Raw genomic sequence first — 17,847 nt, 5'->3', positions numbered from 1 at the left:
ACCCTCTGAAAGCTAAATTGACAGGTTTTATGTGTCATACACACACTTTACCTGCTTTTCTTGCATCTTGTAACTAAGGATTATCATTAAAATATTTCATAGCTTCATAAATCCGAAAAATAACATTTTAGCTGAAATGAGCATTTACAAGCTTGGTGGCAGACATGCTTGGCATACACAGGTCATGTACTGCTAATTTGCTAATAACTTTGCACACAGTTGATAAAACATAGTTCTGTTTGAAGCAGTAGATAGAATAATGTTTAGGCTTGTTATAAGTACGTAAGAAAAAGTGGATTTTAATTTTAGTAATAAACTGTATTTGTTTTTGCGTTGTAAAAATCAAGTGAGAAATGCTCGCTGCACATCTCGGACTTTAAGTGAAAAAATTCATTGGTGTTGATTCAAATTTTATGGTTTACCTACACTTTGCATATCTATAGTAAACTATGATTTTGTCTGTGCTATGATCCTAATCTACCAATTACTTTAAAGAAAATCAATTTCAATAACTGAGTGAAAAGTTATTAACAAATGAGCAGTTGGTGTGCATGCCAAGCATGGTTGCAGCACAAGTAACAGTTCCGGTTTTATGACGGTTTTGAAAACTATGGTTTACTCTTGTAGAACTTGTCATGTAGAATGTGTCATAAGATAATGATTATTCAAACAGGTTTGAACTGGTCGAAAGGCTGGACTGTTTGTTTTGCTCGAAACACCCTTACACCCCGCATCTACTTGCATCGCGCATCGAGACGGCTTATACATAGGTGCCACAGTCGGAAGAAGTGTTAAAGTTTGTTTACTTAAATGAACCATGCCCATTTTGTTATGGCATGTTTGCTATAAGAAATGCGCCTCGTGTTTATTAGCGAATTTTACATCAAAGATTGATTAATTGAGTAGGAAATCGGTTTGGCACGGCATTCCTTCCGGTAGTATGATACAGGTCAAAAACTGTTCAAATCCGCAGATAAATTTTTTTGTTTTGAATTTCTGTATAGTACGTACTTTTCCCTCCTAAAATTAAGTACTTTTCCCTCTATTCCGGGGTTCAGCCCAATAACCCAAATTTGAGTAAATCACGCATAGTAGTTTCCATTTAATACCAGCAAAAAAATTACCTACTCTTAAGTATATTCTACCCCAAATTAAGTTTAATTTATGTAAATTTGAGAATATGCAATTTACTCAAAAGTAACTTATTGGGCTGAACTATACTGTTGGGTCGAATCTCTTGTTCCTTTTTTGACAACAATAAAGAGAGTAAGTGAGAAGCTAAACTCAATATTAAGTAAAAAGAACTCAAATTTTGGGTACTATTTTTTCTTCGTGTACGTTTTCGGGGTTGTTGACAGATAATGCCATGGTGGGTATATAAATGGTGATACAGCTTTGTCACTATATAGACGAGGAGGTCGTGGGGGGGGGGAAGTGCGGTTTTAGAGCAAATTGTAAACAAACTCGGTTGCTGTCCCATACAAAAATACAACATGGCTGAATCATGAATTTGACACATTATAACACCTACATGTAGTCACCTTGGATAATGCATGGGCTAACTGTCAAAAAATCTGAAAACGTATCTATTAGGTTTTGCACCGTCGGGGTTAACCTCAATCTGATGACAGTTCAGTGGTACTGTTTACGTGGACTTAGTCGATTTTTTCTTGCGTGGATTTTCTCGATAATTTTTCGGACTGCAGTGAGATGTAAACCACACTTCTGCAATGTCTATGAGCAACATGCTTTCTACGCGCTGTTCCTCGACAATTTTCAAGTTGAAATTCGGAAATTTAAGAATATTTTTTTTCTAAAAATCGACTAAGTGCTTGTAAACAGTACCACTGAACTGTCAAAAAGGTTCAGCCGGTTAACATTGAGTTCATTCATGACGTCACGCTGCAGTACCTAATTGTGCGCCGGCCTTTAGCGTGTTGAAACTTTTCTTCCTGTCAGTTCCCAGTTAGGTACACGGCCAATCATACCAACTCAGCGACTGAGATTAATTGACTCAGAGAATTTTCTTTCCATACGAAATATACTCAGGTTTGGAATAAATTGCAGTTACTCATAGCTTGTGAGTAACTGCAGTTTATTCCAAATCTGAGTAAATTTCGTATGGAAAGAAAATTATCTGAGTCAATTAATCTCAGTCGCTGAGTTGGTATGATTGGCCGTGTACTGCAGCGTGACGCCACGTATGAACCCAGTGTTCATTATAGTCGCTATATTTATAGTCTGGTGGATAGAATCTCGGGAACCAATTGAGCTGTCAAATAGCGGAACCAATCGAGCAAATCATGACCAACAACAGAAAAGAGCACATCAGCAATTGCGAACAAAACTTCGGAAACCCTTTTCTCGTGACTCAAGGCTCGCCTACGCAAACTGACACCATCTTTGGGTTGGAGAATGTATCCCCTATCCGATGATGCCGGTAATTTGCGTTCAATTGGCGAGGAAACAATAATAAACGTTTTGTTTATAAATTTGATAGAACCTTTTCAAATGTTGGTCTAAAATATATTGAATTGGTTCCGCTTTTTGATAGATCGAAATTCTATCCGCCAGACTATGAATATAGCGACTAAAGTGTTCATGGGATGAACTTTTTGACAGTTCAGCTGTAATTTTTACTAGAGTCGGTGTATAATGAGTCACGCCAAGAGTGAAGCCAAGTCTACCTATTGAACTGTCAAATCGGCTTCTTATCGTGCAAAGTACACAAACATTACGATGCTATGAAAGATCCACGAAAGGTATTGCAATAAAATATAAAATATAATCTAAGAAATGATCATAAACACGCAGTGAGCAATAAATTCTCATTGGATACGTTTGGTAATGATCACTTATGAGAATTTCTACTTTTTTTTGGTTAAGATAGTTTGACTAAATCACTGATATAATGATTTACTACAGCCGCTATTTTTTTTTCTCGCTGGAAGTCATTTGAAGTTGATGCAGAAAACCTCTGTTGCCAAGTGAAAAGAAAGGAAATCTTTCGAAAACCGTGATGCGAGTTCAACTGTTTTTCTCTTGGCGTGACTAATTATACACCGACTCTAATTTTTACTAGAAATACTCAGAGGGCGGAGAAAACAAAATACAATTCGGCAGCAGGGTTTAGTAGTTAAATTATCTTGCAACCGTTGCTAGAAGATAGCATTTCACATGACTTTTATTTTTGATTCGACTTATGTGCAAAATAATAATCGATTGCATCGCAATATTTGGCGCATTTCTTGGTGCCATTAATTATCCAACTAAGATCAATTAATCAATAGAGTTAGAATATTGTTTTTGATTCAAGTACTTGAATTTGAGAGGCACACGAAACACAGAGGTTATTGAATTTCTGTTCGCTTGCAATACTCTCAAATGTAATCTAGTAAGAATAAGAAATCCTCAGAAAAATCTAATTGGAATCGACAGTGAGCATGCATAAGGGCGTATACGCGATGATCGATTCTCTTCATCGTTTTTCTCTTTGCATTGCTACAGCTAAGCGAAACAATTTTGTAGAATTTGTTCAATGTAGAGTTGTAATAGGTTGTATTGGCTTTCAAAAGCAACAACAAACGCACCGACAAACGTTAAATCTAGCGAGTTATTAAGAAAAGAGAAAATCGATTAAGAGAATCGATCATCGCGTATACGCCCTTATGAATGCTCACTGTCGGAATGTTCGATTGGCTTAGATTTTTCAGTTCATTTGGCTCAAACCATTCTCTCCGCCCATACCCATCTCTGAGTATTTCTAATGTTTACAAGCACTACGAAGTATTTTCGAATTATTTTTTTATAATTTCCAAATTTTAATTTGAAATTCCTTGAGGAAATGTGCTGTGAATGGATGTTGTTCGCGGACGCTGCAAAAGTGTGGTTTACATCTCACTGCAGTCTAAACAATTATCGAGAAAATCTACCCAAGAAAAAATCGATTAAATCCACGTAAACAATACCACTAAGCCATAGAGGTAACTCTAAGACCAGAAGGTCCCGAATAAACGTGCTCATCTTTTTGGCTCAGTTCTGGTACTCTCTTCGGTCCTAAGCTAATTGGTTCCCCCCTTCGAAACAGAGGAAAATCCACGAAAGCTAATACCAACCGGTGGAAACTAACGATTTTAAATTGGGTCACTACTTGACTAGCCTGCTGGTCCCAAGTACATCTATAAGCGTGATCTCAAACTAGGCAATACCAGCAAGGGAGAAATCCTCTGCACTTCCACGAGGAATCATTTGGATGTTGGGTAAGAGGGTTGGGTTTGTAACAGGGTTTGTTTTGATAAAACGTTAAGCTGAATTGATGTCCTAACAAAGGAGCTTGGGATTGAATCCACGGTAAGCAAAATCATTAGGATGGAAGTGAGCAAGACAATTGGATTTAACTTAGTTGAAGATGCTAATTTCAAATAACAGACTGTAGTGGTAATTTTTATACGATAGATGGAGTAGATGAAAGCATAGAGTTGATAGTTCCGTTAGAGTACGGCAGTGTGAAGATTGCATATAGATATTAGAATAGAGAGCTTAGGACAACTTTTAAGGAAGGTACAAATCGGTTTTTTCATCTCTCTTCACCAAACTCCCCCTTTGGAGAGGGATGGTGAGGGGTGTCCCCCCCTCCACCACCACTGGCAAAAAGAGTTTGGTAAAGAGAGATGAATAAACCGATTTGTACCTTCCTTAAAAGTTGTCCTAAGCTCTCTATTCTAATATCTATATGCAATCTTCACACTGCCGTACTCTAACGGAACTATCAACTCTATGCTTTCATCTACTCCATCTATCGTATAAAAATTACCACTACAGTCTGTTATTTGAAATTAGCATCTTCAACTATGTAAATCGTTGACTTCACGTAGAAGTAATACTAAAACATATAGTCAAAGTGGATTTAACTATTCTAATGGAAGGTGCAACCCTCCATGGGTGAAATTGCCAGTTCGGTGAAGGCACTGGATGCAAATCCCGTTGAAATGGAAGCAACGTACCGCAACGTAGACTGATTACACATATCAGTGGTTGCTGCCTCGTGATTGATCAGAATCAGTTAAGGTTCAATTTACTCTTATGCTTTTTTGAAAAATTCAAGTGCAGTTTTTTTCGACGCATCACATCATATTTCAAAAAGCTCGCGTCATTCTATTCTTTTTTTATGTTACACAAAATAACGCGAGCTTTTTGGAATCTGAAATGATGCGTCGAAAAAAACTGCATTTAATTTTTTTTGAAAATGCATCAACCTTAATTGTACAATCAATCAGCTGAACGGGGCTGGAATTGACCGTCCATTCTCAAAGTACTAGTTTCAGTAGCTCCATATTTCAAAGATCAACAACGACGCCACCCTAATAAAAAAAAGTTACGATAAACGAATGATAACCCAAATTATATAATTATTCCACAAATGGTTTGGATGATACCCTGATCAAGTCGTTAAGCAAAATAACCATAACAATTTTATTAGGGCGGCCACTTCCTTGCAATCAGGTGGTAAAAGGGAAGGAATATTAGAGTGATCTTTGTTGTTTTGCGGACCGTGTTTACATTTCTGCGTCCCACAAACGTCACAGAAGAGGATATTTTATTAGTAAGTTGGTTTGGTTGGATCAGAATACACCATGATAAATGATGCGATCGTAGTTTTGATACATTGAACTCTCTCTTGTTCGATCTCTCCCTAATTCGATATTCTCCCTAACTCGATGGAAATACAGGCTACTTTTACCTCTTTTAACGTTCAAAAATGCCCACAATTTACATCCCTAACTCGATGCTCCCTTCAATGTCGAGTTGGGGAGAGTTTGAATTGCTTTTCGAAATTCACAAAAATAATATTTGATATCTTTTGATCAACTCAGTAATTTAAAGGGGTCTTCGGTTCAGTAAGCAAAAGTGGTTGAACTAGACAACCGAGCCCCTGTGTTATATCTCACTAGCGGTTGTCTACGTACTGTACCTCAACCATGATTTTCGATCAAAATCGAGCATTACGGTACAAATATTGCACATCTTAAGTGATCTCAACCGAACTTCTATTGCGTTTTAAATCATTTTTCTTCTTCTTAACAATTCACCGGCCCCTCGCCATCATGTCTTACAAACGCTTAAGAGAGCTGCTGGTCGAAATCAAACGAAAGGAGCAATTAATTTTCCATTATGCTGATGAAAAACAGTTCCCAGTGGTGCAGAAAACGTATTTAGGGGGAGTCAATTTGTTGTGCCAAAATCACTAGTTTTAGGGATATACTGCCTATAATCGCATATCAGTCCCATGTGGAATTTCGTCAATTTTAAGATAATAGCGCTATCCACTTTCAATTGGCATCTACTTTCATATTACATGATAAAACTATGGACTTTAATCATGCCAAATGTGAAAACAACATCAAGTCAGTATGTCCCATCAAGCAAAGTAGCCGCATATCAGTCCCATCCTGAAATTAAATCGCCCAGAGGCTACGATACAGTTCTGCTTTCTGAATCGCCATATTTTTCGCTGATATAACAAACCATGCAAGCTGCATTGCTACTGATTTTACCTTGACAAAATTATCGGTTAATTTACTATGATTTTTTAAAAATATTTACATGGAAACCCAATTAACATTTTCAGCTTTGTAAGCCAACTTTTCCAGCGTTGTGCTGTAAAGTAGCTGAAAAGAAGCTGCAGATACAGCTACAAGCAAAAGCTATCAAAATAGTTTTGGAGAGCGTTTACTCAACTTTCTCACAACCATTATTCAATTTGTCAGTCGCACTGAATAACATCAGCCAATAAACGCTAATGTCACTTCTATACACACACTAATAAACTTTCAACTTGTAGCTGCAAAACAAAGCTAACAAAGTGAATATATTACTCATTTGATAGCTTCTAAACAACCAACCACTCTTGCTGAATAACATAAACATCAAAAGTGCTTTTTCAATAACTAAACAACCTGTACTCAGCTTATAAACTGTGTTAGAGCAACTTCGGAAGCATTTTCACAGTCAACTAGGTTTATTTTAAGACGTGTGCAGTTTTACAGCTTTTACTCTGCTCTTTTATAACTAGTCGAGAAAAGTGATTCGTGTGCACTATTATAAAGCCTCTACTCAGCGATTTTGTTGTAGAAGGGAATGTTGATTTGTTTACATAAGTTCAAAGTGTTGGCGTAGCACAGTTGGTAGTGTCAAGGTTTGCCAATGAGGTCGTCTCGAGTTCGATTCCAGGTTCCGGTGCAGGGTAAATAATTTGGTGATGATTTGTAACTAATTTCGATTAATTTGATTCACAACTAAATAAACTCAATAAATTCCTTCATAAAAAAGCGTAAACAGTATTTAACCTGACTTCAAGAGGGATATGGGATTATAGGCAGTATAGTGTCTAAAGCAAAGTTCTTTCAATTTATTTAAGGCATTATTTTAATGTACATACATTAAGTGAGCTCCAACTATCAATTTTTTAGTTATCCAAGATAGACCAGCGTTTCGACAAAGTTCTTCTTTTCCTTTATTTAACGTCCGTCTCTGTTCCGCAATCTAGTGCCAATCACCGACGGACATCGATTGCCATCCATTGACGGCAATCGAATGTGCAGGAAGGCAGCTTCCACACCTGCGTAGGATATCGCACCCATTCACAACACACATGGGCCGGGACCAACGGCTTTACTTCCCTTCCGAAGGAAGACGTGACCAGAGATTTTTATGCCTCGACATAGTTGTAGAACACGTTATTTGAAACAGCTTTGCTGAAGAAAGCAAAGAACTATTTCTAATGGTTCACGATTTATATTGATTTTTAATGAGCAATGTAGGGTGGCCCCAGAGATGCCAGATTATTTTTCAGACGTCTGTGAAAAATGGCTGTGAATTTTTGAAATGTCTGAGAATATAAAAAAAAATATGCGTATTTGGGCTGCATAAAATTAGCAGAAGTTTCGCGTATGACGGGGGGGGGGGGTGACATGAAATAGATGCGAAATTTTAAATGTCAGTAAAAGTCATGTTCGAGCACAAAATACCTGCTTTTAACGAAATGAACCTAATGGGAGTCGGGAATGCATCCATTTATGTCGTATACGTTGAAATCAAATAATAAAAAAGATAAATTACGATTACACGATAAATGAGATCGACTCGAAGTTGAGATTAGTTCACTCATATTCAGTGTTGGAAAAATATCAAAAATTCAAATCGCACCAATGTCCAAGATCACGCTTGATTTTCGTAGACAAAAATCAACAAACAAACATCTGCGGTTGATTTGCAAGCTGTGATATCGCAGCTCGGAATATCAAGCTAACCAAACTCACCAACTGCAAATCTCACCAAACTGTGGTGAGATTGAGTTTAATGATTTTTGCTTTACACCCGAATGCAACCGAAACTTTTATAACGGGTTGCAGCAGTTCCTTCGTGTCTGCCTTCGGTGAAGATTCAAAAGAGATAGCAAACTATGCTTTCTCTTTCTATGAAAACGATGTGCAACGGAATCATTTTTGTCAGTTTGATTTTTGCATACTGTGAATAGTCTCGCAATATCAAAGGAGCTTGTAAAATCAATATCAAGCATGATATTTTAATCCAATACCACGCGTGCTGTTGGGAGTGTATGGGAGCGGAAAAATATTATTTGATTGATGATTTTGCCAACACTGCTTATATTTTTGAAAACGTAGTTAACTCACAGACTGAATAAAACTTTACGAGATTTTACAGGAATTTGTTTTGTAATAAGTGCAACATCTCGATGTACATATGAAATTAATACACGGAAAATAGTTTTCATGTAGCTTCCATTGGGAATGCACATTACATTTTTCCATTAACAAAACCAATGATATCTATCTGAATTTCACATAACATTCATGTGATCACATGAGTTCTATTTGATAAATCACTTGTTCACTTAGTTCATGTGATTCTGTCGTGCAATTCCCAATTATGATATCAAATGAAAGTTATGTGAAATTCTAACGAATATTTTCCGTTGGATATGTGATTTATTCTTTGAGTGTATACTTCTAAAATGAGTAGATGTTTCTTCGAGTTTTGTCATATTCGAAAAGATTAATGAGGCTCGGAAAATTTTACTCAGTCTACAAGTAAACTACGTTTTCTAGAGTTTCAGTAATTTAAACTTAAATTTGAGTCGATTCAATGCCATGTAGTGTGGAAATCCGTTAGTTATTTAGTAATGGTCCTTTTTCACTCCAGCAGTGGAGGAACGAGCACATCTTAGTGAGAGATTCAACTTTTTCCACCACCTACATATGTAGAAATCGACCATCAAAAGAGCAATTTATAAGCTTATTAATACGATTTTAAAAACATCGTGATCAAAAAGTGTTGATGAATCAGAATCAGGGTCAGTGCAGAGATTTGTCATTGTCATTGACAGACTTTCGCGCGATATTGACAAAAATGTTCATCACATAGTCACTAACAGACTTTGACTCAAGTCATCTAATTTCGTTACAAATGTAGTTAATAAAAAATCTACACAATGTTCGTTACTGACAGCATTGTCATTGACAATTGACATGGCTTGCCTTGACTCTGACTGTTAGCTCAAATGAGTGACCAAAGCAAAATTGTGTACTGTCGAGATTTTGCAGCACTGATCAGGGTTGCTGAAACGATAGGAATATCGAAATAAAGATCATCAAGAAATGAAGAGTACTATACAACGAAGCCAAGTATGATGAATTGGCGCTAAACGCTAACACTGTTGTAACGATTTTACAACTACAGTTTTAAAATAAGATATATATCAAGCAACATATTCGTACACCAGTTGTACCGAAAGGCTTGATATCACTTGAAAAACACAATTTCGTTCCAAGACCCGGAGAGACGAATCGCATATAGCAATAGACTCACCTCAACGGAATCGGAAATTGTTTCTGTATGTGTGTATATATGACAGGGTTACTTCCACTCACTTGCTATAAAAAAATGTTTTTCAGAATTATGAAATCATGAGATGGTATAGTGATAATTAGTACTTGTAAGTTACAAGATGAGGACGCGAAGTATGTGTTCGACACATAAAATCTGTCAATATTGCTTTCAGTGCGTCACAATCAGCAATTTTACGACTCGTGAGTGCTCACTCTGAGTGAACGCTCACGAATCATAAGATCGGTTATTGTGACGCTCTGAAAGCAAAATTGACAGGTTTTATGAGTCAAACACATACTTTAAACCCTCTTCTCGTTACTTACAAGTACATCATATCATTATATCATCTAATGATTGCATAATTCCGAAAAATATGTTTTTATAGCAAGTGAGTGGAAGCAACCCTGTATGAATGTATGTATGTATGAATGTATGTATGTATGTATGCAAGTTCATATGAGTGTGACTCAATTATTTTTCACAGAGATGGCTTGACCAATTTGAATGAAACTAGTTCCAGAAGATGTGTTTCAGATCCCCATGTTTTTTTTTCCCCGATCAGAATTATGGTTCCGAAGATATGAACGAAAATGTGAATTCCAGATTCCACTGGGAATTCGTAAAAAAATTTATATATCAAAAACTCATCATGCGACACCTAAATCACATTAGAATTTGACTATAAGATTGTTCGGCAACGATATCTAGGTGTCATCAAGAGGAAGCAGTCGCCTATACCACACCATCGGTCACTCACCGTTGACCACTACCACCGGTCGTCATCTTCGGCTACCTATACACGCACTCCTTGGGCGAGCCGGTGATGCTGGTTACTTTTCCGTAGATGATAAGTCAGTGCATGCAAGACCACACGACGGGTATCGTCCACCGTTCGACCGCGCGCGTCGGGATGAAAATATCGCATTTTAATTTGTTTGTGTCATTATTATATTAAGAGTAAAATAAATTTAAGTCTAAATAGTAGTGTTTAAGTGCAATAAACTGTTGTTGTTCTTTGTGTAATTCGTGTGTGATTGCAATCCGAGAAATTGCATGCTAAGGTTGAACCCAACCCACCTCACCAAACCGGAGTTTATTGACACGGCTGGAGCTGAAGTAGAGCAGCAAAGAACACATCAATCGCTGTAAGTTGCATACAAATTTACTGATTTCGACGGGGAGTCGAACAAAGATCAATGATCAAAATTCACAATGGCCTCTTTTAGATGGGTCCTCCGGAAAGTGGACAGATTCTTGCATGCACCGAAATGCATCGTGCGATACCTCAAATCACATGGTACTCAACATAATGATTAGTGCCAGTATTTATATTGATTTCCCTTAACTTATAGCTTACCTGATCCTTTGAAAAAGTTCGTTATGGGGTTTACTCTCGAGTTTCCTTTGATTTTTCTCGATTTTTTCCACATTTTTACGACTCTTATTCAGGTAGAAAACGGCAAAAATGGCTGCTTCGTTCAGCACTAAAACTGCAGGAAAATAATAAACAACTTTACACGGCGATGCACCCGCTATTGTGTGTACGTTAAACGTCACTAATCTCTATAACAGCGTTGCCAGATTGTTTTGAAGCTTATCGGTATCGAAGGTATTAAAAAATCGGTTTTTATCGGTATTTACTATTTAATTAATTTTTTATTTTGCCGTTTTTGAAAGCAAAAATGTTAACAATGGTGACGACTGGGATTGGAGGGGAATTGTTTTGTTTAACGGCCTTCTCAGTCTTAAAACACTCTTTAATTTTTTGATTTAATTTTAAAAATTATCGTTGTCCTCAAATGGTGATCGAAATTGTGACCAAGTAGTATTTTCAATTAAATATCATTAAATGAAACCAAAATATATATTTAAATAACCAGCCACAACAACGACTTAACTATTGACAATAACGACAAACAATATTTTCCCTTGAAAAAGGCCACAACCCATGGCTGAAATGTCGAGCAGATTACATCCAATGGCTGAAATGTCGAGCAGATTACATCGTAGTCGATGCAGTGTTTAAGACTGAGAAAACCGTTAATCAAAGCAAAAATTTTGCTTTTGAACTATGATCGAAAAATTCCGGACGAAAACTCCGGGGAATGTTTGAATTAGCTTCTGAACGAAGCTGACAAAACATCCACAGAAAGACGAAAGAAGCTCTCCTGGATGAAGTTCGAGTAAAGTTCTAAGTAAAGTTAGAAAAACATCCGGGAAATTGAGAAACTTGTGGCGAAAATTTAAATAAACTACCGGAAAAAAGTCGGATGTCGCATCCTAAGGAAGCCAGAAAAGTTTCAGAAATCGTAAGTAAATTTTCAAAAGTAGCCATTTCCAGGAAAAGCCAGAAGAAGCTCGGAAAAACCTTCCAATAGAAGTTGAACAAAAAACCTTTGGCTTATGGTCAAACTTCCAGAAGAAGACGAAAGACATTTCTGGGAGTATTAATTGAACTTTCTGGAGAAGACGAAAAAAACTTCCTGGCAGAAACTTCCTAAGGTAGATTGGAAGAAACATCTGAAGAAAGTCAGAAGCCAGAAGGCTTACGGAACAGTCGAAAGAAACAAATACATAATTCATAAACATCGCTGAAGACTCCGCAATTTCCCTCAAGTTTTCAAAACATTCCTGAAATGCACTTAAGAATCTTCCATAATTCCTCGAAATTCCTTAAAAGTTCTTGTAATTTTCCTGAAATTAGGGACTGTGACTACTGGAATACCTCTTATCATCTCTGAAGGTCTCTGTACTTTCTTGAAGATTACGAAATCTCTTAAGTGCTCTCACAAATTTCTCGAATTTATTGTAGCAACTGCATTGAAGCTCTCTGATCTTCCCGATTTTTTTTTTAATTTTTAGAAGTTATCGACACTGCCTTCTCGCAATGTTCTACTGTTCATGTAACTTCCCTTACGTTTCCTAAATTTGCATGAGCCCCTCAGGACATTACTGAAGTTTTCGGAAATTGTCTGAGTTTCTCGGAACTCCTTTATAATTTCAGCAATTTCATTGAAATTAATTGATCTGTCCTGATGTTCTCTGAGCTTCACTAAAGTTCCTGGAAACCATTAAATTTCCCTGAAGTTGTTTGGACTTGTGAAGATTCCAAAATATTTATGATGTTTCCTTAAGTTCACTGGAGTTCACTGGACTTTTCTGAAATTCCCGGGTTGTCGAATTGTAACAGAAGTTTTTGAAACTGTCTTAAATTTATCGAAACTAACACAAAAGTCTGGACTTTTCTGAAGTTTCAGAACTTCTTAAATGTTCCTGCTGCTAGTGTGAATTCACAATAAAAATCTGATGATTGATGTTCCGGAAAAGTTGAAACACTGGCGGGAGAAGATAAAATAATTATTCGAGCGAAGGCTGAAGAAACTTCCAAGGTAAGGTGGAAGAAAATTTTAGGGAAAGTTTGATAAACCTAAAAATATTTCTCGATTCGGAGGATATGCAAACATTAGTCAAAAGAGTATCAAGCATAAGGCATCTTTAGAGATGATTTTTTAGAATTTTGAAGGCTCAAAAATATGAGGTATTCAAAAAGATACAAGTCTCTCGCAAAAATTTTCTTCGAAATTCGAGCGGGGGCAGGCAATAATAATTTTGATTATTTAAAAAATCGGTATAAATCGGTATAAAATCTTCAAAATCGGTATTCTGAGGAACCTTATCTGTACATCGGTATCTAGTTCGGAAATCGGTATAAATACCGATAAATCGGTATATCTGGCAACGCTGCTCTATAACAGTGACAGCTCGTTCGTGTGGTGGATTTGAAAACGCGCGAATTGCTAATGCGTGTTGTAAAATGCATCACACTTGTAATTCGATTAAAGATGTCAAACAGTGTAACCAAATAAATTTTAAAATTTTCACTTGGTTACAAAAGTCTGTAAATATCTGTGAAAAAACTTAAAAGGGTGTAAATGTCTGTAACGAAAAAAATGTTTGTGAAAAAATTAAAGGTCTGTAAATTCACAGACATGTCTGTAAATCTGGCATCTCTGGGTGGCCCATAAACAGATCGGGTTTTCATTTTTGCCCAAGCCCAATCATATGCTCCACAAACGTTGATGTTTTATTTTGTGTTAGTGTTTCCCGGTAACGTTTAAGTACAGTATTTAGAGTCGGTTTGGGAAACTTTTTCACGTCATCTTCGATACGATACGAAACTTCAAACGCGCATCCTGGTGAAATTTTTACCACTGAATAAACAATCCTTCCAGATTGCTGTGCTATGGAATGTTTTGAGTAATTGTAAATCAAATAATATTATCAGAAAAAAAACTCGGCTTTGTTCAACTTCCATAATGTGACGCCCGTTTAAATCCATGCCAGTAGATGTATCTACCAATTCCACTTGAAACTTTTACGACTGAAATATAATTATTTTCGCCTCTTATTGCTCCGACGTGATAATGAAATTTCCACTCTCGCTTGCTTCAGACTTATCACCGCAGTAAAGCCGTACACCTACATCACATTCACAGTATCCCATGTGTATGAATCCACCCCGGCGAAAACAAATACTCTTTAATGGAAGGCACCTAATAGGCAAAAATTGTTCTCTGTTTTACTGTATGAAGCCTAAATTCCGCTTCATACCCAGTATGGCAGCAGGGCAGGAGTGCGGTTGCGGTTGGGAAAATCATTTTGCCATATTTTCCTCCCCATCCCATTTCCCAGTACCAGTACGTATGTGTGTTTGCTCACTGGGGGTAACAAGTCAGCCTGCGCCGCCCGTTATCACCAGTAGTAATCGTAGAAGCAATAAAAATCTCCGAAAAACACACAGATTAATTATTTGATAAAATAATATTTTTCTCCCAGGCGGTGTTCCTAGCGGGGGTGGTCCTTGGCTGCGGAAGCCCGTTCCAGAGAAGGAAAATGAGAGCCCGGAACGAACAAGAAACATGAGAAAAGTGTTGAGGGAAATGAACGATTTATGAAATATTCATTTCTGTTCCATGCCGGCATTTTCATGGGCCGTTGGAGATGGTGCTAAATATTTGAGCCCGCTATTCGCTCGGATGTGATGGCGGTGCGGTGGAGAGGCCAGTGATGGCGAGAAAAGGATTGATGTCGGTATCAGATAATGAAAATATGGTTTATTTTGTTTTCACAGGATCTTCCCCTATCGGGTGCTGAAGCGAATCGGATGCTAAGCATAATTAATTTTTATCGGTTTTTGAAGAGTGGGTGGTGGTGGGTGAATCCCTGAGAGGAGAACTAATCAAGATTAGATTTATAGGAAGTGACTGTTCTCGCATAGTCATTAATTTATATCCTGATTACATGGAAATCAGCTTGTTTTTAATATCAAATTAATTTAAAAAAGATTAATCTTCCAAGATTCGGTTTTTCGGTTTAGGATTCGGAATTCCGTAAACTCAAAAAAAAATCGTGGTTAATGTTGAGGTCAGGTGGAAAGTAATCGCAACTATTATTAAGTTAATAATCCATTCTCATTGTCTCCGAAACACCACCGAAGCTATCATCTCACAATAAATTTTATCAGAAAATTAGAAGGATATTATCAAATTAAACGCAGCAGTATCACTATCGTCCCCATCGTCGTTAACGCTTATTGCCTGTTTCTTGGTTGATTTCCCGCCCACCCTCGATTGTCACTATTATGAGTCCACCTTCTAAGCACCCCGTAATGACTCTTGGGCTATTTCTCCTTCAGAATCCATTGTAGTTGTTGTCGTAGGTATTGGTACCGGACCGTAATAAGAACTGTGTCTCTATGTCGGATTCTTGGAAAGATCCTTGCAGCAGTCACCATTATCGTCATCGCACTCGGTCAGAAAATGTTATTGTCTCAACCGTCGTCGTGTATTAATAGTGCTTGCAAGGTAGGTTGGGTGCTAAGGTTGTCTTATCTGGGCTAATGGGAGGCCTCTTGTTCTCATAACAACTCGGTACATATCCTACTTACCAACCTGGGCTGAAGATTTTGCTCCAGTTCTCATGAAGCCACGGTAGACTGACTTTGAAAAATGTGACTATGATTTTCAACGAACTTCCAATTCAGTCTCCTAGACCAGTCTACCGCAGTTGACACTCCACCGAGCAGCGAACAGTTGTTGTGCAGTTGCCTTGGAGCTAGGAAATAATTAGGAACGACAAAATGAGACCACATCGACTGGGAGTTTGTGTGTAATTTCTTCAGGTGTGTCGTTCCGCGGTCGTCATCGGTGGGTGCCCATTTGAAACAATCTTCTTATCAAGGACATGAGGATACGGACAACGATGAGCGGGAGGTACAACAATTCGTGGAGTCGTTCTTTTTACCTGACGGCAGCTACCCGATATGAAGCCATTCTCATTCCGGAACGCAATCTGCCACAAACAGCCGAACGCAATGACGCAAAGCAAGGCAGTTGGTGGCTATACTTGGAAAGATATCATCGGCTTTGACATTTGCTGAGGACTGATAAAACGTAAGAAACAACAAAAAAAAAAAAAAGATGCTGAGCAGATTTACTTTTAAATTGTTTTACCGGATGAGGATGATGGGCTGTTTCTGGTAAATTGAACGGTTTTATAAGAAAATGAAATTTGATGCGATTGTTGATAGCCTTTCCTATTTTTTTTCTCGGTTGTGGGTTTAAGTCGAAACAATTGGGTTTTTGAGAAGCTGATTGGAAAGTGAATCAAAAGCGAGAGATATTTTTGCTGACTTTCCCCGAGGGAATATTCTGATGAAAGGTTGAGGGAATTAGCTGGAAATATTGCTGACTGCTAGAAGCAGCGATGCCACATTTCCAGATTGTTGTACACGGAAAAAGTGAATACGCATTGCAACCACGGTGCAAACTCAAAGACCGTTTGGAATTGTAGCTTGTCACTGAACTTATGAATTTAGACACGACACCTAGTGGAATAGGATAAGAAATACAGTCAACTTTCCATAAACCGGGGAGGGACCATCGAGTTGTAGAATTATCAACTTATAGAATTAAAAAAAAATGTGATCGTCTATAATTTTAAGAATAATACCAAAACACTCCATTTACAGGAAATTTACTCATATGCATTCAAACAAACCGGTGCCCTTAGATTTTTTCGCAAATTTTCTCACACGCACGTCTCTTGCCGATGATATGTGCTAACCTCTCAGTATCTTCTAACTGTCGCATATAACATTCAAACAATTTTTCAATGATCCATTGATGGAGGTAAGGTAAGGATTGAAACAGTGTTATCAGTGCCTGAGTCACCGGAGCGACTAGAAACCGATTCTGGACAAAAGGGAAGTCACCAACTACACTGGGACACATATCGCTGGTGTATTAGGGAAGTAATGGGATTTCGATTACTGGACACGCATTTTCGTGCCGGCGACATCCTCCACGTAAGGGAGCATCCATAAATGACGTAGCATATTTTTGATCAATTTTATACCCCTCCCCCCCCCCCCCCTCGTAGCGTATTTTGCTATATCCAATACATGGCCAGTGTTCACTCGGCTGTCGACAAAAGCAGGCCACTCTTAATGTGTGCCACGCGATCGTCTATTCTCTCGGCAGCAACCATTGTGTGATCCTCTTCTGTCGCCGCCAAAAGCTACTTTCTTCTCCGGTTAGGGAGAGTCTTTCGCTTACTAGGTCAGACACTGTTCCTCGATTCTAGGAGCTACTTTTTTCTCCGGTTAAGGAGAGAAGTTTTCACTTCCAAGTCAAGAGTTCTTCTAGGAGCTACTTTTTTCTCCGATTAAGGAGAGAAGTTTTCACTTCTAGGCCGAAAGTTCTTTCGGATTCAAAAAGAGAAGAATCTGGAGTAACCTACGAAACTTAATTTTATTCAACAAAATTGTACAAAGTGATCTTACGGCTACGTGTTGCATTAGCAACTTATAATTATGTGAAACTTTTACATGATTTGTCCAGGGTTTAACATATCCCTTTCAATACCGAACTTTAACCT

At 37.7% G+C, this 17,847-nt stretch overlaps 1 protein-coding gene across 1 annotated transcript in view; it reads right to left on the bottom strand.

Annotated features, from left to right (window-relative positions):
• LOC135702496 (uncharacterized) overlaps positions 1 to 17,847 on the bottom strand; it is a 280,096-nt gene that overhangs the window by 171,578 nt on the left and 90,671 nt on the right. The window lies entirely within an intron of this gene.

This window comes from Ochlerotatus camptorhynchus, unplaced genomic scaffold (assembly GCF_037179485.1).
Source record: "Ochlerotatus camptorhynchus isolate MF236.1 unplaced genomic scaffold, CSIRO-AGI_Acam_v1.1 ptg000017l, whole genome shotgun sequence".
Classification (NCBI taxonomy): Eukaryota; Metazoa; Arthropoda; class Insecta; order Diptera; family Culicidae; genus Ochlerotatus; species Ochlerotatus camptorhynchus.
This window is presented reverse-complemented; position numbering and strand designations above follow the sequence as displayed.